This window comes from Acinonyx jubatus, chromosome B4 (genome assembly GCF_027475565.1).
Source record: "Acinonyx jubatus isolate Ajub_Pintada_27869175 chromosome B4, VMU_Ajub_asm_v1.0, whole genome shotgun sequence".
Lineage (NCBI taxonomy): Eukaryota > Metazoa > Chordata > Mammalia > Carnivora > Felidae > Acinonyx > Acinonyx jubatus.
In genome coordinates, this window is record NC_069387.1 from 123,062,443 (window position 1) to 123,083,679 (window position 21,237).

General features: G+C 41.2%; 1 pseudogene; it reads right to left on the reverse strand.

Annotated features, from left to right (window-relative positions):
- Positions 1-16,652: 16,652 nt before the first annotated feature.
- LOC106971883 (zinc-regulated GTPase metalloprotein activator 1C-like) lies at positions 16,653-17,858 on the reverse strand (annotated as a pseudogene).
- Between the last annotated feature and the right edge of the window lie 3,379 nt (positions 17,859-21,237).

Sequence of the window (21,237 nt, forward strand, 5' to 3'; positions counted from 1 at the left end):
AATCTTTGTTCTTTGGTTCTTCAACCTGGTATGACTGGAATTTTAGCCTGTCCTCAATGTCAATTCACCTTTCTTCCAATATATATATATTTGCTTTTTAATTACTCTATATTGCTTTCAAATATTTGTTTTAAAAATTTCCAGAGATTTTAGTTGTATTCTGTGAGAGTGTTGGTCCTAGAGAAAGTACTTGATTATATTGTAAGCTAGACTTGAGTTTGATTCTCAGATCTGCCATGTACTAACATCTTCACTTCAGACAAATTGATATCTGGAACCCTTAGCAATCTCATCTATAGATGAAGATGATGATAATGTTGATGATGATGATAAATTATACAAAGTTAGTCAGGATTAAATAAGAAAATGTAAAGTGCTTAGCAAAATGCCTGGCATATAGCAAATGCTCAGTAAGGGGTAGTTGTTATTAGTAATTATGAGTACAGATGCATAAAGCCACAGAGGATAGAATGATAAGTTGCATATGAGAGTAGGAAATCTAACTTTTACTTGAAAGACATGATTACCTATGGAGTAATGAGTTTTTCTGCTTAGTTTAGACCTACATAATTTCTTGAGGGCTTAATAACCCTCTTCAACTTCAGATGTGATATTGCCCTTGGAGGTGACATGTTCTGGATATCATTCTCTGCTTCTTTTCCTTGTGATACAAGCAGTGCTGCCTTTAAGACTTGTCTCTGCAGGGGTACTTGGTGGCTCAATCGGTTAAACGACCAACTTTTGGTTTCAGTTCAGGTCATGATCTTGCAGTTTTGTGGATTCAAGAAAGCCCTGCAAAAGGCTCTGCACTCACAGCATGGAGCCTGCTTGGGATTCTCTTTCTTCCTCTCCTTGCCCCTTCCCCACTCACACTGTCTCTGTCTCTCTCAAAATAAATAAACAAACTTAAAAAAAAGGACTTGTGTCTGTAGCATGAGAAACCATTTTTCTCATCTCCAGGGATGCCTTATGTGTTGGCATACCTGTTGTACTCTAGGGGGTCTCAGGCTAAATGGTTGACAGATTTAGTAGACATGCAGAGCACAGGGCTTCCAAAGGTTGTAGTAGATCCATAGTCTGGAGGCCTGGTTGTGGCTTTCCATTTCAAACTTCATGCTAACTAAGGAACCTCAACATCTATGTCTGATTTCCCATCCATGGGAAACCAAGGAAGGCTGTCCATGTCCAGTGGGTCACAAAATTGTAAGAGTTCTCCATTCCCAGCATCCCTCAAATCTTGCTCTTTCTCCCCATCTGGACATTGAAATTACGCTAGCTCAAGTTCCCTTAGCTCTCCTCAGGACATCCTCAATTGCCTTTTTTTCCCTTTCTCTAACACCTCATTTCTTTATCCACTGTCTCCCTTCCATGTCACTATTATAAATGTCTCTAGGTATATAAAGGTTTCCATTACTCAAAACACATTAAACATTGTAGATAATAAATTTACAAACTCCAAGTATTGTACTTAACAGGTTTCATGATCTGGCCACTTAACTGTTCATTTACTAATCCACCAGCCAGAGTTCCTTCCCATATGATGTCTCTATGTCTCCCTGTGTCATTTCTTCACTTTAATAATAATAGTAATAATTTATAATAATTTCTTGAATATTCATGTGTCACTTATAAGAAAATCCACTTTCAGCTTAATAATAGCTTGCAGGAACAAAAGAAGTACTACTATACTAAGCAAATGAACATTTTAATTGTAAGACATATTGCAATTCTAGAAACATCAAGTTGTGAACAAGTTGCAGGTGTGAGCTTTGAAGACATATCCTAATAGGTACTATTTAGTAAGCATCAACAAAGGACTCTGTACTAATTTAGCTAATGAATATTTTCTTGCTAATTTGCCTCCAAGGAACTCTCAACATGTAGTCCTGCCTGTCTATACATGACTTCTAGATTGTTCTTTTGTGTTAGAATCAAACTTCACAGAATCTATGTGGTGCGAGATTGTTGGGTCTGCAAAGAGAATAAGGGTTTACCTACTAGCTATGTAATATTTGTTATATTTTAAGGAAAAAGCTCCTGTTAAAAATAGGACCAAAAAATAGCCCCCAAATATATATATATATTCTGTATTGCTGGCAGCGGAGAATTAATTATTTCTGCTTCCTGGAGAGGGTGAAAGGGGTGAAAATGAGAGGATTTGCTCTTTTTGTCCAAAGACACAATTTTATTTTTTTAAAAGAGATTACCAATTTACTTATTAACTCAAGGTAAATTAAATACTTGGGTCCCAGGCCAGGGATTCCCTCAGATTTTTTTTTAACCACTTTTGGCCTCTTAATATTTGACCAGAGTTTGAGTTGAGATTAAGCAGTCACAGATCTTGATCTGATAAGGGAAAGAGAATTAAAATGGACAAAAAGAAGTGAGGCTAATTGGCATTTCCAAGTGATTTTCCCTTTGCGATTGGAGAAAGAAACTCTCATGAGGGAGAGTGGTGTTTGCTTTCTCCTTGCTACCTTCTTTGTGTGTGTGCCTGTGAGACCCCTGACCAGGCCTCACCCCAGTCTCTCCAGGCTATAAGTGAGGCGGGCTTTGTTGAGAGTGTCTATACACATTTAATGAGACTTCTGTTGTCTGTGCTCAGAGGATTCCAGACCCTTCACTACATTTCATTTGGAATTCATCCGACATGGGCTGTTCTCCAGGCTTAATGGCTGAGAGGTCCTTTCCAAAGGGGAAAGAATTCAGGGATAGAATTTAATAAAGTTTAGTATGAAAGCTAATTCTTCATAAAACCCTGAAAATTTTCCCCCAAAGTCCAGACACCAAAACTATCCTGTACCTCACTGCCCTCCTCTCTTGGGGCAATGAATCTGCATTTGTAAATAAGGACTAACTTCATGACAGTTTAATGGGGTTGGGGAAAATAACTGCCTTTCTTTCTTTCCTTTTCTTAATTTTTTTTCCATGTGGCTCCTCCTATCATGTCCTGCTATGGTGACCCATGATGGTGGGTTTACTAGAGATAAAATCCTTAAAGTGAGACTAAAATAAACACAAAGATAATCTTATTCCATTTTTGGGCTTAAACTGTCTACCAAAGAGAAGCACATTCATTGTAAAAATGAACAGGCTTCTAGGGAAGCAGTCTGAGAGGCAAAGTGGTGGGTGCTGGGCTAGAGATGCATGAAGAAGCTATCAGCTGGGGGTCCTCGTTGATGTGACCTCTTCTGGCCTCCATGGCCTCCTCACTGGCCTTATTCATTCCTACCCCAATGACACCTCCTTTTGCTTTAGCCTCACTCAAGCTCAGATTCACCCTCAGTGCTATTATTTTCAATTTGCCTTTGAGCTTCAGTATCCTTTCTTGCTTCTTTGCTTTGCTGATCTCTACCCACCCTTCAAGAATCCTCTCTCTGGGAAGTCTTCTATGTGCCCTCTCTCTGTTCTCTCCCAGCACTCTGCTCAGGTGCTGTTTGGGCTTGTTGACGGTGTTGATAACATTATTTATCTGTTCACATGAGAGCCTCTCACCCTTAGACTCTGAGCCAATTGAGGTCAGGCATGAAGCTAATTCATTCATTTGTTCATCTGCTGATGTGCTCATTGAATCATTGAATCACACACACTGTGCTAGAGATACAAGGGAGAGCTCAGCAGACATAGCCTTTGTTTCAGTCTAGCAAGGGAGACAGAAAACACAGTAACCAAAAAAAATAAACGCTGTGAAAGAAGCAAACAAGCTATTGAGATAAAGAAACGGGAAATACACTATATTATAAATGGGATTGTGAGGGAGCTTCTTGGGGGATGTGAAAATTAAGTTAAGATCTGAAGAAAGAAGAACTAACTTTAGAACAAATCAAACTGACAACTAAATCATTCATTGAACGAAGAAATCTAAAGGGGAGATCCTCATGCTTTACTGTGCTCAATTAAAAATATTGCTGAGAATAAAGTCAGTGAGGATTTCCTAAGGCAGTGCTGGGAAGGCTTCTTGGGTGCTATCTCTGATCTATTGGCAGTGGCTGCTTGGAGTGCAGTTTTGAGGAGGACTGTGGTTGTATCCAGGCTCAGTGGGAAAGAGTGCCATGATCAAGGAAAGAGGTCAATGTGGGTGAAGAGATAATGGTGTCTGGAGTGCAAAACCCTGTTTATTCCTATCAAATGGACTGACAGGCAGCTGGGACCATTTCTCATGTTTTTACTTCTAACTTTTCCTCTTTGCTCTTTGATTCTTCTCTCAGAGTTCAACTTATCTCTTCTTCATCCAATCAGCTTATGATATCGTCATGTTTTAAGATTTCCCCAACTACATATATATGCAAATCCCCAAGTATATCACATACACGTATGTGAATGTATGTATGTGTCCACATATAAAAAATATGCATATGAATGTGTATACATGTGTATATGTCATGTGCACACTGCACATTCTCATGTATTCCTGATCAATTCCATCTTACTTCATGTACATATGAACATTCAATAGCACTGCCCCATCTCATACTCAAATTACCGACTCTCGTCCTAGCTGGAGCAAATATTTCACCTGGTCTGTGTATAACTCCTTCAAGCAGACTGGTGAACCCTAAGGAAATAGGATTTAGGTTTACAAGATCTGAATCTAAATCTTAGCTCTTCTTCTAACTAGTAATAACTCCCTCAAGCTTTAAATGTAAAATGTAGGCTTAATAATAATAATAGATACCACACACTCCTCACAGAAATGTCAGAAGATCAAATGAAACTATGCATATTAGTACATTTGAAAAACTCGTGAGGTATTTAGAAATGTAATATTCCACAAGTGTGCTTCAATTACCTATTTCATTCTTTTGGTACCTCTCTGTAACTGGTACTCCCATGTGAAAGAACTTAGAAGTGGGGCTCCTTTGATTTATCTAGTAAATCATGATGCATAAATGGGTATTTATTAAGTGCATTCAGATACAAATAAAAAATGGCTCCATACATGCTTGTTTTCCCGCTTGGTAACAGAAGAAATAAATTTGAACATAGTTTTAAAACTTTTTGATTTGCTGGTTTCCAAAGTAAAATTCTATTAGACTAAAGTTTCTCTCATGCTAGGTCCCTTTTACAGAATCTAATATTTCCATGTAGAGGAGAGATAGCTCGTCTCATTTTAAGGTTACTGTTAATTCAATGCAAATTAAATACTTTATTTTATTTTTTACATTTTTTAGAAGTTTATTTATTTTGAGAGAGAGAGAAAGAGAGAGAGAGAGAGAGAGAGAGAGAGAGAGAGAGAGAGAGAGAGACGGTGCAAGTACAGGAGGGGCAGAGGGTATGGAGGAGAGAGAGAGAATCCTAAGCAGGCTCTGCACTGTCAGTGCAAAGCCCAATGCAGGGCTCAAACTTATGGAAATGTGAGATCATGACCTGAGCTGAAACCAAGAGTCAGACGCCCAACTGACTGAGCCACCCAGGTGCCCTAAATACTTTAAAATCAGGTCTTGTTTCCAAAGGAAATAGACCAATGGAGAGAATGTCGCAAACTTCCCAAGGGGGAAATGACAGCTGTAGAGAAAGCACATCAACTAATACAAGAGATGCAACATGAGTTTGGCCTCTAGAAACACTAGCAGGGAGTCAATGAAGAGTTCTAAATTCTGACTCCTAAAACCCAATAGCTACATGACTTGGGAAAAGCACACTTCTCTGAGCCTCACAGTGCAGAGCCAGGCTCTTTTCTAGGCACTAAGGAAGCAATAGTGAAAGCAACGGTGAACATTCTGGGAAGGAGCTCAGCACACTGAAACAGGATAAAATCAAAGATAATTGCATTTGGGGGCATCTGGATGGCTCAGTCGGTTAAGTGTCTGACTTTGGCTCAGGTCATGATCTCAAGGTTCATGGGTTTGAGCCCTGCATTTTGCTCTGCACTGATAGTGGGCAGCCTACTTGGGATTCTCTCTCTCCCTCTCTCTCTGCTGCTACCCCTACTCTCTCTTTCTCTCTCTCAAAATAAATAAATACGCTTAAAAAAGGGGGGGGATTGTATCTGGGTACATCATAGCCAAACAGTAGAAAAGATAAAAAAGAAATCTTAAAATTAGTGAAAAAAAAGGCACATTATGTACATGAGAAAATGTTTCATATGACTGCACACCTGTCATCAGAAACCATGGACGCCAAAAGCCAGTGCAAGAATATTTTTAAAGTGCCAAAAAAAAATCTATCAATCTCAAATTCTATATCCATCAAATATATTCTTCAATAATGTAGGCAGAATAAAGACATTTTCAGATAAAGATAAGCTGAGCAGAGTCATTGTTGCTAGACATGTACTATAAGAAATGCAAAACAAAGTTACTCACTGTGAAGGAAAAGTGGCCCCAGAAAGAAAAGAAATGGACACACAGATCTTGGTGAATGGATGAAAAGCACCAGAAATGGTAACTCTCTGAAATTCACTGCAGCTTGATAAAGTAATCATTCACACTCAGATTCACATATGAGGAAAATGTGGGAGAGAAAGGTTTAAAGACTTAACCATAAATCATACCTGTAGAGATGGCAGAGCTTGCATTTGAAAAAATCCCTGTTTCTTTATTCCTTTGACTAGAGCAGCCTATATCTCAAAAGTGGTTTTAGAAGGAGAAGTCAAAGATTTAGAAGAGAAGGCACACCTTGCCCTCTCTTTGCTGCGTGAAAATAATAGCAAAGGTAAGGGCAGTGGGGAACAAGGTCTTCTGGAAGAGAGTGGAAGGCTGATAGATGCAGAATATGAGGGGCTATTGCTTTGGAGTGACTTTTTCCCCTTCCATGGTTCCAAGAGACTGTTCTTTAGCTTGGACTTTGGGGTGAATGTTTGGTGTGGGGCTGATTGCTGGGAAGACTGAGATGGAAACAGTACTGCCTTTGTTGTTGATGAGCACAGGCACTGACCCGGATTAGCTTGTACGAACGTGCATAAAAGAGCAGGTGGGCTAGGGGAGCCTACTCTAACAACACTCTGGAGAAACCACTTGTTTTGATCCATGACTCTCTCTAACTCATCACCCACTGTTAGGCAACACAGGCTGTCTGCCCTAGCCACTTCTCCTTGCTGCCATTTACTGGACTGGATTCTGTTAATTCTCTGTGCTAGAATATTACTGTTTCCTTAGCCTGGATCTCTAACATTAAGACTAAACCTTATTTACCCTTAACCTGGCTTCTATCCTTTCCCTTACCTTTACCTGACACTAGCTCTGACCCAACACTCACTGATTCTCTCAATTTGAATCCTTTTTGGTCTTCGAGGGCCAAATCCTGTCTCACTACCTCCAGGTAGCCTTCCTTGACTTCTCTAGCCCCAGAGCACCTGGGACTCAAAAAATGTGATACCTTCTAGAAAAATTCCCTGCACCAACACCTTTTTTCCTCTTGTTCTCTGCCTCCTTCCTTGTGATAGCTAAACTGTATTGATAACCTACCACGTGCCAGGCACCACACTAAATGATTTTATATGTTATTTTATTTAATCCTCATACCATTTCCATTTCACAAATAAGGAAATCAATGTTCATTGAGAGTCAGTCCTTCACCCAAGCATCCTGGTTGTTTACAGAGCTTAGTAGACAATATTCTCTCTTATAACATTTTACTGCATCCCAGATCCTTTGGGTGCAAGTAAATAAAAGAGTCATTTTCAAGAAAAATTCACACATGCACTGACACATAAATCTGCATTCACTTTTTTTTCTCTCTCCACTGTGAGGCCTTAAGGGCCTGGGTCCTGTCTCTGTCAGGTCTTGTGTCTGCTCAGAACAATAACTCCAATAAATATGCTGATTGGCTGAGCTGAGGAAGTTTGGTATTCCCATAGTGAGGCTGATTAAACAAGTAGCCGATCAACAGTTTGAGGTTATTTGCAAAAGTGAAATATACTTAATCAGGCCCAGTGATTGTGGCCAAAACTCTAATGAAGGATGCAAGGTTCAGTGGAGACTTGTACCCTGTGCTCATGTTGCACTCCCCATACACCTCCTTCCAGTTCTATTACAGAAATGGAGGCAAACCTCTAACTGTTCTAAGCATCCGAGAGGAGGGATGTGAAGTAATTTTTCACTCAGTAGATGAGGCTGGGACAACCAAAGCTGAAATGAGATTTTGCAAACACAAAGAAGTTTATTAGTCTGGGCAGAAAGTCAAAATCACTAATTTTTCCTGCAGACACATTTTGTGCCTCATTCTTGCCCTCCTGGGCTCTGGTGCACGCTGACCTCTGCAGTGGGTGAGAGGGTCGTTAGTTTAATTTTGCGTGATGGAGATCGTGGCTCCCGGTTCTTTCTACGCTGGGCATGTTTCAGGGGTATCACAGCCTCATTGCCCCCCAAATGTAGCTGCTGCCCTCCAATTGCCCTCTCCCCATCCAAAAATGTATATGCGTGGTGGACTGAAGAGCTGTGGCACCTTACAAATTATCCATTCAGACTGTCAAGCATCTTTTGTTTGGAAGGAAAGGAGATGTGACAAATGTAAACACTGGAGAATGGGGCCTGCTACAGAGGACGGATGCCATGTCAAACCTGATAAAAGCTGATGATGCATTCCTTCGCTGTTAGTCAGCTGGCTGTTCTCTCCCTCCAGCTCCCCTCAGCCCCTTTTTTCTCTGCTGTGATATTTTCTTTCATTCAGACCCTGTAGGCATGCTCTGGAAGCAAGGTTCTGATTAGTCTGAAACTGCCTACCTTCTGTTTTTATTTTCGTCCATGTTTCTCGTTTGATGCCAGGCTACAGGGTACAGATACAGATCACATTAGATGAGGGCCTCTTGTTTCCTAGGACACAAGGCAAAGAGGATTCCTTTCTGTCACCCTGAGTGGAAGGACCATCTGGTTCAAATGCTGATGGAGGCTGTGCCTTCAGTTATTGAGGTCCTGCTTTCATAACATGTCCTGAGGTAGAGGTGTAGGTTGGAAGGCCTGGGGGATGGTCAAAGGAAAGGAATAGCCCGGAGCAAGTTGTGAAAACCAAATCAGCATTTTACTCCAACTCCATCCCTAAGACATGACTACATCAGCTTCTAGCATGTTGAAAGTGGCACTCAAGTCGGACGTGACTGGCTATGGATGGTGCCTCTTAGAGTGGCCGTCCAGGTGTGGGGTATCTCTTGCCAGCTTTGGCCATGTTAGGACATCTCATTTATTCTCCATTTGTATAGCTCTTGCCTCAGATAAGCCATAGTATAAAGTAACAGTTAAGAGAACAGGTGTTGGGGTCAGACAGATTATGGCTCAAGTTCCAGATCCATCTTTTTCACTCTTAGTCAAGATTGCATTTGGTTGCAAGCAAGATCAATGTTGACCAGTAAATAACAGGGAAGCTATTCATCTTACACAACCAGAAGTCCAGGGGGAGGCAGGCCAGGGCCATCACAGTGGCTCAGGGATTCCATTGTGGACCAGTTTCTTCCAGCTTCCTGTCCTGCATCCTTAGGGACAAAAATATAACCCCAACGTTCTCCATGGAATGTGGTTTATTTTCAGGAAAAGATATAATGATGGCGAGATAAACAAGCAAAATCATTCAGTGTCTCTCAGGGTTCCCAGGAGAGAGATTGCTCTCAATTTCAGCTAGAACTACCCTCAGTGTGTTCCAAAGCAGAGGCTCCATGGGGCAAAGACCTCCAAAATCCTCCCCTGGGTCTTGTCAACTAACAAGCACATATGTGTCAACACAGCTGATGTCTTTTGTCCTCTTGTTATGCTCACTTATTTAAGAATGACTCAACTCTGAGCCGACTCTCTAGGCTTGACTTTACAACATTTTTACTATTGCACAGCCATGAACCTGAGCCAATGTGGTGATAGATTGGGGCCAGAAGGGGGGCAGTGGTGGTGGGCTTAGAGAAGAAAGAACCTGTGAGTGAGACACTCTTTCCCAATGGAGAGCGATTGGATGTGGAGGGCTCCATGTTGACTCTGGGTTCTTCACTTGGGGGAGCTGGGAGGATGGTGAGACCATGAATAGGAAAGAGAAAGTCAGCAGGAGGAATGTGTTCAGGATGGAAAACGAGAAGTTCAGTCTGGGACACGGAGAGGTTCTGGGGTTATGCAAAAGCATATCCAAGGGGAGCTACTAAGGCTGCAACTGGAAATCCAGGCCTGGAGTTCAAGAGCGAGGTCAGTAAGGGTAAAATGCAAGAACTATTTAATGATATTAATGAGAGAAGATAGACATTTTAAAGTTTTGGACTGAAATGGTGAGGTATATTCCCATTAGTTATGGGCATCCATCCCATGATGGAATCTACAAGCTGAATAAAATGAAGTCTGCAATTATCTGGTGAATATGATCTTTGTGGAGAGCCTGTTGAGGGGAAAACACAAACCTCTGGTTCCCCATAACTGCAGGAAAATTGGGAAGGGTGGGTATTTCTGAGTTCACAGGAATAAATAATTCATTGTGTTGTGTAAGTTTTGCAGGGTTTTTTTTATACATCAGCTCATTTGAGGTTCATAAGAACCCTATGAATAAAGCAAGGGAGAGCTTTTTTTATTCATTGACAACTGAGGAACGAGGGACGCAGTCAAAGCCCATGATGTGTACAGACTTGAACAGCTAAGCCCACGATAGATATGAGATCCCATACCAGCTGACCCAGTGTGATTTCCACCCTGGCTCACAGAGGTGCTGGGCCTTCTAGATCATTCCTCTCAGGCAGTGCCCAAACAGGACTCTCATCAAAAACACTTCATAATACCACCTCCACTCTTTGATGACTGCATAGTGAACTGAATAAATGATTCTTTTTTTAAGTCTATCTATCTATCTATCTATCTATCTATAGAATTCAGGAGGGACGGGGGGGGGGAGAGAGAGATAGAGAATCTCAAGCAGGCATGAACCGTGAGATCATGACCTGAGCTGAAACCAAGAGTCAGGTGCTTAACTGAGTAAGCCACCCAGGTTCCCCAACATAAATGGTCCTTCAACTTCGGTTCACTTGGCAAACTTGTAAGATGCAGATTTCTGAGATTCACCCTAAAAGATTCCACTCTAATACATGTATTAGTAAGTGTTCTTCAGAGAAACAGGATCAATAGATTACATATCCTTATCTATCTATCTATCTATCTATCTATCTGTCTATCTATCATCTATATATTATCTATCTATCTATTTATTATCTATCGATCATCTATCATATAGAGAGGGAAAGAGATATATTGGCAGATATAGATATAGATACAAATACATTATGAGAAGTTGGCTCACATGATTATGGAGGCCAAGAAGTCCCAAAATTACAAGCTGGAGACCTGGGAAGCTGGTGGTATAGTTTCATTCGTAGCCCAATAGCCTGAGATCCAGTAGTGCCCATGGTGTAAGCCCTAGTCTGAGGCTTGGAGGAAACTGATGTTCCAGCTCAGAGAGATGCTCCAGTCAGACAGAAAAAGAGAATTCCCCCTTCCTCTGCTTTTTTGTTCTATTCAGTTCCTCAGTGGATTGGTTGATGCCCACATACACTGAGGAGGGTGCTGACTCAAATGTTAATCTCTTCTAGAAACACGCTCACAGACACACTCAGAAATAATGCTTAAGCAGATATGTAGACATCCCATGACCCACTCAAATTAATATGCAATGTTAACCATTGCAGTATGTCTGTCTATAGTCCAGGATTCTGCATTTTTGCAAGCATCCCAAGTGAGTAGGATGTGGATGGTTCACCCTCCATATTTTGAGAATCACTGAAACAAGGGGGAATATAGGTGTGGGAAAGATGTCTCAGCCTTTGTTCTTTTCTCCCCCCCGCCCCCCCATTCTCTAGATGAGGAAGAGTTGCTTATCTGATTAGCCAGATTCTGGGACATGGACTAGGCTATATTTACTGATGGACATGATCACTATTTCTTAAAATGTTAAGTAGTTGTCTTTCTTATCCTCTTTTCTACTTCTTGCTGCTGCTTTGATAGGAGGGACATCACTAAGATGAGCCAAGATCTCTCAATGCCTGACTACTTTCTCCTGTCTTTTGCTTTCTTTGTATGCTCTCTTGAATGTTGTCATGAAAACTCTGGTCCACTGGATCATATGGCCCAGCCAGAAGGTGATAATACCTAAGAATTGTAGTTGGGAGGAGGGGTCTTTGTAGGCAATTAGACTAGTTTGGTTTGTAAGCTTCCCTCAGTCTTAACTGAGTGTTACATTGGATATATTAGGTATTGGTCTCAATAAACTTTTTTTTTTTTTTACCTTGGATACATTTGGTTTTGCTTCCTTTTTTTTTTAAGCTTAAAAAATTTTTATTTTATTTTTAATGTTTATTTTTGGGAGGGGGAGAGGGAGAGAGAGAGAGTGCAAGTGGGATAGGGGCCAAAAGAGGGAGACAGGATCCAAAGCAGGCTCCGTGCTGTGAGCGCAAAGCCCAACGCAGGGCTCGAACTCACAACCCTGAGATCATGACCTGAGCCAAAATCAAAAGTCGACTGCTTAACTGACTAAGCCACCCAGGTGCCCCAGTTTTGTTTTCTAGCTTCTTCAGGATTACTAGCTAACATTTACTAAGTGCATACTATGTGCCAAACTGAGTGTTTTGCATAAAGTAAATCATTTTATAATGACCCTGTGATAAAGTACTATTATTATCCCATTTTTTTCCCCCAGATGAAAAAAAAAATTGCCCAAGGTTTTCTCACTTGTGAGTGAGCAAGATATGAATCTAGGTCATCTGCCTTTAATTGCACACACCTTGTCATTCCTATTCTCCTCTCACTCCCTGTAGTTTCCCATATTAGGAACTGCCTGGAGGAAGGTATGGGTAATAAAGGTCAAATGTTGGAATTCTAGGGAACCCTGCACATATACCATCTTGGTATGATAGAGGCCAACTCAAAAGCAAAAAGACACAAGAATACAAAGCCATTATTTGTCTGATTAGAATCAAAGCTCTATTTTGAATGCATCAACCAGACAGATTTTTTTTTCAATAGCTTGATGGACTCTTCTGAATGGGCACTTAACTCTGGCCCCTCTTAGCAGCTGTTGGAATTTCTATAACCTCAATGGTTCTGGGATCAACAGACGATGAAACTTTTTAGCAGATCCATTTTCTCTGAGCCAGTTGACAAGTACGGGGTAGTATTCCCTATCTTAGAACAAACTATTAATCAGAAAGAAAGACAACAACCATAAATCGACAGGAATTGGGTACTATCGTCCCCGAATGACTTTGCCCTGCCAAAAGTGTTCTTGGCTTTATAACGTTGGTCGACACTGGCCCTAGCCCAGCGGTTTTCAGTTTTTCTTTATGGAGTCGAATAGACTAAACTCAGCACTTTCTCAGTCTCTCAAATAAGTGTGCTGACATCATTTGGAAATTATAAGAATCCACATATCAGGCCAAATTCCACCCTGGGTTCAACATCCGCTCCCCGCCCCTCCTCCCCTCCCCTGAAATCAACCCCCAAGAGTATGGTTATGTGAGGGTAGAACTTGGCCGGAAGCTTGTTATTTTTGCAGTTTTAATTACACATACCTCATCCATTTGACCAAATTAGGAGAGAAGGTTCATGGAGGGAAGCTTCGCTTATTGGCTTGCTTTAATGTCTGGTTCCTCAAGTACCTAACTTGGGAATTTCAGGAAAATAGTCAAGAATTGACATTTTGCATTTTTACAGCTGGGAAGAACTTGGATCATTAGTATATAATCCAAACCCCATGGTTTTGTAGACCAAAACAAAAACAAAACAAAACAAAAACAAAAAAGCCCCTGAGATTTAGAAAGGAAAAGTGCTCAAGATCATATGAAAGGTATGGTGACCCAGGCAGAAAGAAAGAAAGAAAGAAAGATCCAGGACTCTGCCTCCCTTGTTTAGTGTTCTTTCGAAACACTCAACTAGAAAGGATGATTTATCACAGAAGTTTGCTCCTGCTGTATTCAGTAGTTGGAAGGACCTAGATTTTAGAGCCAGGGAAGAGTAGGAGTGAATCCAAGTTCAAGTACTTCCTAGCCATTTGCGCCTAGTTTCTTAACTTCCATGGGTCTTAGTTTTCCTATTTATCAAATGGAGAGGACTAAGACCTACTTCCTAAGGATTTGTGACAATTAAGTGAAATGGTATTCACCAGGCAAGTGAAACACAGTAGCTGTTTGGTCTCCTTCTCCATAGAGCTTCTGGGTTATAAATGATAGAAACTCAAACTGGCTTGAGCATAACAGGGAATTTGTTAGGCCACCTGTATGACTCTGAGTAGATTTTGGTTCAAGGGAGGCTGGTTCTATAGGCCTAAATGTTAATATTAGAAATTATAGTTTTCTTCTGCATAAGTGACACTCTCAGGCCAGCTCATGTTGGTGTGACAAAATGGATGTCAGCAGCTCCAGGTTCATATCTTACAAAGTTCCAATCCAGAAAAGAGAAAACTTTTATTTCCCAATATTTTTTACTAAAGATCCCAGAATTAAGTCACGCTGGCCTAACTCTGATAAAATATAGAACGGAGCGAGTCATGTATTGAACAATTTACTGTGCCATATGCCGTATGGATAGATCAGAAGGTCAGGTTGAGGTCATATGCCCAGTCCTGGAGCTTGGGGGTCATGGTGATGGAGAATGGAGTGAACCTCCAGGAACACGTAGATTGAGAGGGGGCAGGGCTACTTTTCCATGAAACAATCCAAAGGCTCTTGAGAGGATGAAGGTGAATGGGCACCAGAGAAGCAAAAACAAGTTTCACTTCCCTTCTTTTTCCTCCTTGTTCCACCTTTGTCAACACTCATGAGGATGTTTGTTCTCTCAAAATTGTTATACAACTTATCTATGCAAGAAGGAAATAGATAGTACTGAACTTAGTGCCTCTTGGGCTGAGTAATTAGACTTTTATGGTTACAAAAGAAAGAATTGGTCACAGGAAGTATTCTTTTCTGCTAACGATGCTTTATCTTTCTTTATAAAATCAAAAAAGCAAATTATATTAAAATGGGAAAATAGTACTTGCAAGTAGGGCTAAAAAATGCCATCTATCATTAAACATGAGTTGTCACATTCCATGGCACTATGTCCTATTTAGATGTAATATTGTTTATTGAAACAAAAGTTATTTATTAAACATTTACTGTGTGCTAGGCACTGTGATTGAGTTAAGTACTGAGGACACAGCAAGTACGTTAAAAATAGTTTTGAAAGTAATATACCTTAAGATTCAGTAAATGCAAAAGTATTTATTAAGGCCCAGCCATGTGTTGACCATCTTTCTAGGCAGTACAGGAAGTGAAAAATTAAAAGCCAGGGGAGCATAGTGATAAAGTACACAAGGCTTTGAAGAGAGATGACTGTGTGCTCAACATTTGGCTTCATCACAGATCCACTGCATGACCTTGGGGAACCTGTCATTGAACTCAAGTTCTGTAAAATGAGCATAAGAGTTGCATTTGTTTTTCAAGGTAATTGTGAAGATTAAAAGTCATAATGTATTTCAAGTGTGGCACATAGCACAAAGTAGGTTACAAAATAGTAAGATGTGGAAATTTTTGCATCGACTTCCTACCACCCACCTCGAAGTCCCAACATGCACATATGCGCATGTGCACACCCCCACACCTATGCACACGCGTGCACGTGTGTGTGCAAGCACACACATACTCATGGAGCCACTGTAATAGACGCAAGGGCTAAATATATATGTTGTGATCACCGTGGGCCAGAACCTGAAAATATTTTGCAACCTCTAGCTGTTTAGGCTGCCTTGCTACCTAGAAGGCAAACCTGCAGCTTGTCACCATGCCACACGTGTCCACACACATGCGAAATGTGAATTGTTGGTGGTCCCTAAGAAACCAACCATGCGAAACATTTGGGTCCCTGTGTGGTTCATAACTGTGATTCTCACACAGAAATTAGTCTGTTTGTAGTGAGGCCAACCCAACTGCTAACTGTGTGACAAAGAAAGTGAGAAGGGAGCCTTGAAATAGCATGGTCACTATGGACTAATGGGTACACTGGATTTATCCTCCCATGTTAAACAACTAGAGACCAGACAAAGCTGTGAAACATTGGTAGTGCATGACACTGGGTAGCTGGCAACTCAAGACAGTGATCCCTGAGAGAAGAGAAATCAATGCTTCCCAGGTTACTGCCTGGAGAAAAGTTCCAGGAGGTGTTACACAGAGGAGGCAGAACAGAAACAGAGCCCAGGAACCTCCTTAGTTGAGGATGGAGCTCAGGGAGGCCAACACAGGTGGAATTCTGAACTGAACCCTGCATAGTTTGGATCTGCTCTTTCTTTTCCTCCTTTTTCTAGTTTCCTAAGATGGTAGCTTAGATCATTGATTTTAGATCTTTCTTCTTTTCTAATGCATGTATTCAGTCCTATGAACATTTTTCTAAGCACTACTTTCTTTGCATCTGACAAATTTTGATACATTGTATTTTATTTAGTTCAAAATATTTTTAAATTCTCTTGAGATTTCTTTTCTGACCTATGTGTTATGTATGTATGTATGTATGTATGTATGTATTTTCTAGAGGACATTATGTTTTGTTGTATGAATGCCAAATATTTTACAGTACTTATTTACCATATTTTATGTATTCCATAAAATAAGCACTATTTGAAAATATGCTAGAATTCATAACAGAAGTAATGCAAAGAATAGATGCTTGAAACACATGCAGTAGGAAATTATTCCCAATTTTATCATTCAATCTTTTTGATAAGGAATGTTTCTAGTGCTATGGACCAACTTGATCTTCTTTGAAATGTGTTGTCCACTTTTATGTTTCAGTCACAGTAGCTATAAATAGTTATTTAAGGGTATCCTTGTCTAAATTCCCATCAATAAGAACCAATCAATTTGTACTCTCGGTGTCACTGTCCCCGTTCACGGGAGTCTCCTCCAAATCAGAGAGCTCATGGACATTTTAGACGATCCCTGGTTTTGGTTTGTGTTTGATCAATATCAGTCCTTTCAGTCATATGACCTCCATCTTTGCTTCTCACACTCTTCTCCCACAGAAGATTCTGAACAAATACATTTAGACTTTCTTCCTTTGCATTTCCTCATACTTAAATGTGACCATAACAATGCTCTGATCAGGGTGAGACTGTGTTATTGGCACATAGTGGAGTTTTTTCTGCAAGCTTACTCCACAGAGACTGAAGGCATGAAGATCTAATACATTAGAGAGATCAAGTCTTGATCTTTGTGTTTCTAAAATTTTTCCCATTCCGTTTATGGATGTAATGGTTGTTCTTAATTTGCTTAAATCCTCTTGTGAAACCAAGTCTGTTCTTTTAATAACAATATCTGCTAAAGCAGCTTGCCTAGAAGTCTCGTTGATAAGGCCATCAGGTTTTTCTTCTGCTAAATGTTTTAATCCATATTTTGAATCCAAAAGTGTTATGATCTCAGCAAGATAAATATCAATCCGTAATTCAGCATCAACCCCAAACATAAAAGCCACAGCACCAGGATCTGCTAACCCAGTGGTCTCTAATGGTATGTAATCAAAATTTCCCTTCTTCTGCATCAAATTCTCATTAGCTCTAAGGCCACCGTCCTTTACTGAACAGCAGAACCAACCGTTTCTAAGTCCTAACATTTCTTGGTAGGACTTTCCACCTTGGCTGGCAGCTAAGGATTTATCCACTGCACTTCCTTTCTCAAGTTTATTTAAAATAACTATTAATCTTTTACTATGTTACTCTGTCTAAATATAGTTCAGAAGTATTGTCTTCCTAGCACCTAAATACCCAGTGATAATTGTGCCTGGGATCTTAGCACCAGGACTAGACTTTTCCTTCATCTCAATGGGGACCAAATCAAGACAGCCCTCCTCTGCCTGCTCCTCCTCCTCATCCACAGGTCCAATAGCCTATAATGTTCTGGCCAACTTCACAGCATGCCTGTCCCTCATCTGAAGAGCTGGGACCCCCATGTGTTATTTAGAAGTGTATTGCTTAATCTCCAGGTATTTTGGGATTTTTTCTAGCTATCTATTTGTTACTGATTTCTAGTTTAATTCCACTGTGGTCTGAGGGCAGATATTGTATGATTTCTATTTCACTACATTTGTTAATGTGTGTTTTATGGCTCAGAGTGTGGTCTATTTTGGTGAATGTTCCATGTGAGCTTGAGGATTAACTGATGGCACTGTTGAGTTCAACTGTATCTTTACTGATTTTCTGCCTGCTGGAATCTATTTTTTATAGAAGGGTGTTGAAGTCTGAATTGTAATAGTAGATTCTTCTATTTTTCTTTGCAACCGTATCAATTTTTGCCTTATGTGTTGTTAGGTGCATACACATTAAGGATTGTTATTTCTTCCTGGAGAACTGGCCCTTTATCATTATATAATTCCTTTCTTTATCCTTGATAATCAAGCGAAAGAAGAGAAGACAATGGATAAAGATAAGACTATTACTCTGGAGTTCCATCATGAAAAATAACATGCTTTCTCACCAAAAATCAAGGTTTCTTAGAAACTATCACAGAAACTCTGTGTTGCACTGATGACACTTGTGCCCATGGCTGAGAACCTTTGAGCTAAAGCACTAGCTAGAAAATGGCAGATGCCTGCTGCCCCCTCAATGATTCAATTACTCAGAAGACTCTGTTTTGAGGAAAAATTTACTAAGTGCTATAACTCTCTCAGAGGAGTAACCTTCAAACAGCACATTCTGGGCTACCTGAGGGAAGATGATGGTCAGGGGCATTGCTTTGAGATGATGGATGAAGGGAAGGGAACTAACATAAGTTGAAGGCCTGTGATGAATCAGACACTATAACAGGTGCTTTGACATGTATTTCCATCCAATAATATAGCAATATTTATTAAATACTTACCATTTTCGAGTTATCTCTTTTGACCTTCAAAACATGCCAATGAATTGGGTCGACAAGTATAGAATATTGGTTAAAACCATAGGCCAAAGTGCCTGTATTTTGATTCTGGCTCTACTCCTGGTGTGTTACCTTGGGTGAATTACTTACCATCATGTGATTCAGTGTCTTCATCTGTGAAATGAAGACAGTAGGAGCTTCCTCCTCATACCTTCTTTGTGGGAGGGCAGATACAAAGAGCTCTGTCATCATAGGCTAATACTGCCATTATTAGCCATATTATAAGTCAGGAAACTCAAGCTTGAAGAGCTGTGTCTGGGGTCACACACCCAGGACTTTGTCACCTTGGGGTGGAGCGGTACACAGTGAAAGAAAATTTGACTTGGATGAGTAGATGCAGTGGGGAGTGCATTGAAGTGTGAGACAAGGAGATCTTCTCTAGAAGACAGCCTTGCAAGGGAGCTTAGATATTGTAAACAAGTGTGGTGGAGATGGAGTTTCCCCAAAATGAATATTTTTCCAAATTCATTTGCCTACAGAGGCATCCCTACAGATTGCTTTTTACAGACAAACATACAGAATGGGTTCTCCTGGGAAGATATATGGGGAAGACCTCCCCGCCCCAGTCCCACCCCAAGCATACATGATGCATCATGAGCTATTTTGGTTCAGGTTAGGAGGATAACCTGGTGAAACCCCAAGGCCATTTGGTGGAAAGAGCTTTCTTTTTTTGCTTTCTTTACAGAGCTAGTCTTTGTAAACAGAGTTTCCCAGACAGGAAGAGGAAACTGGGTTCCAGTAAAAACAAGTCACTTGAGGAGAGACAGGAAGGAAGTTGTGTGAGTGTTTGGGGCTACTCACTTTGGTTCTGGATGGTCTTTTAGTCCCTTCCCAGTGGCCAAGGAATTTAATTAACACTGGAATAAAGCTGAGAAGGACTCTATGAGCTTCTAGAACCCCACCATTGATGCCTTGGGAGAGACATCCCATTGTGCCTAAAGCTTCCCATGCTTGCTATTCATACCAGCTGGGGGATTTAAAACCCTTTCTGACATCTGAATTTTATATTATGTTTAATTTCTTCAAAGTCTTCTGTGACTGTTGTCTGTAGGATTCATAATAGTCATGCTGATGTGGGCAGGACAAGGGGATTATCCCCATTTTGCAGATGAGAAAACAGTCTCTAGGAGAACACATTTCCTTCCTGAGGTCACATAGTTGGTGAGTGGCAGCGCTCAGGCTGAACTCAGGCTCATAAGGAGCCTGCTGAATGGCGGGGGGCTGGGAGGGGACAGGTGTTGGTACCAGTGCAGCTACGGGGAGTGAGGCTGGACTCAGAGGTGTGAACATAGCGGCTCAGTTTTCTGTACCTTTGCATCCTGCTGCCAGCCCTGTGCCATCTTGTCACAGGGGGTCTCAGATATTTATTAAAATGTGTTAAAAGGAAAACAACAGAAGTCAGGGCTGGCTTGGCGCCAGGGGAGGGCTAAGCAGGAGTCTTGGCTGGGGAGAGTCCAGGGCACTGACATGGGGGTCTGGTGCACTGCACGGTTTTAATGAAAGACTGCTGGAGGCATGTGCTTGTAAACTGTACAGCACAACAGCAATACAATATGTGGCTCTGCCCTGTTTCAGTCAGAAAGGAAGATCCTGGGACCAGGAAGCAGAACGAGATGCCTTTTTCTGTCTCCATGTTGCCCTGCTGTATTGTCAAACAGTGACCCTCCCGCATCCCTCTGTATCTTTATGCCTGCCCCATCCTCCCATCCCTCCTGCCTGATACCCCAAGTCCTTCAGGTGCACAGTCATCTTCCCCCATAAGGTCAGACCCCTTGGATGAGGTTTAAGAAAGACAAATGGAGGCAGCGTAGGGAGGCAAGAAAGCTTTGCAGTCATGCAGTCTTGGGGTCTCTTACACCAAGGCCTCCTGCATGCACCCTGGGCCTTATGGCAGCTCCCCCTCCTTTGCCCTCCACGATGGCCCAAGCCACAGGCCCAGGTATGCAGTTTGGATGAGTCATATTGGCTCTTCAGAGAACACACAGGGAAAACGGTCTGCTCCTGGGATGCTGAGACAGGGCCCTAAAAGAGCTTTTAGGTGTGGAATCCAGGCAGCAGTGCCCCAGGCTGTCAGAGAGGGTGCTTTGTTCTTTCTCCCCTCCACCTGGCTCAGGTGGGCTGTCTTCTACTCATCCACATGAAGGGCTGCCAGCTTCTCAGCTGCCTCTTGCAGCCACCAGACGTTCACTAAGGGACATTGCCACTGTTTCTGCAAGTGAAAATGGTTTTTGTTTCTGGGGAAACTCTTCAGTTTTGAGTAGTTAGCTTGGGAAGAGCATCACCTGGTAAGTGCATCTGCCATGCTGAGGAAATACCAGTGAATAATAGCAGTAATAATGATGATAATAAAAATGGTGTACTTTAACAAACACCTATTATATGACAGACACTGTTTTAAATTTTTTTCATGTTTA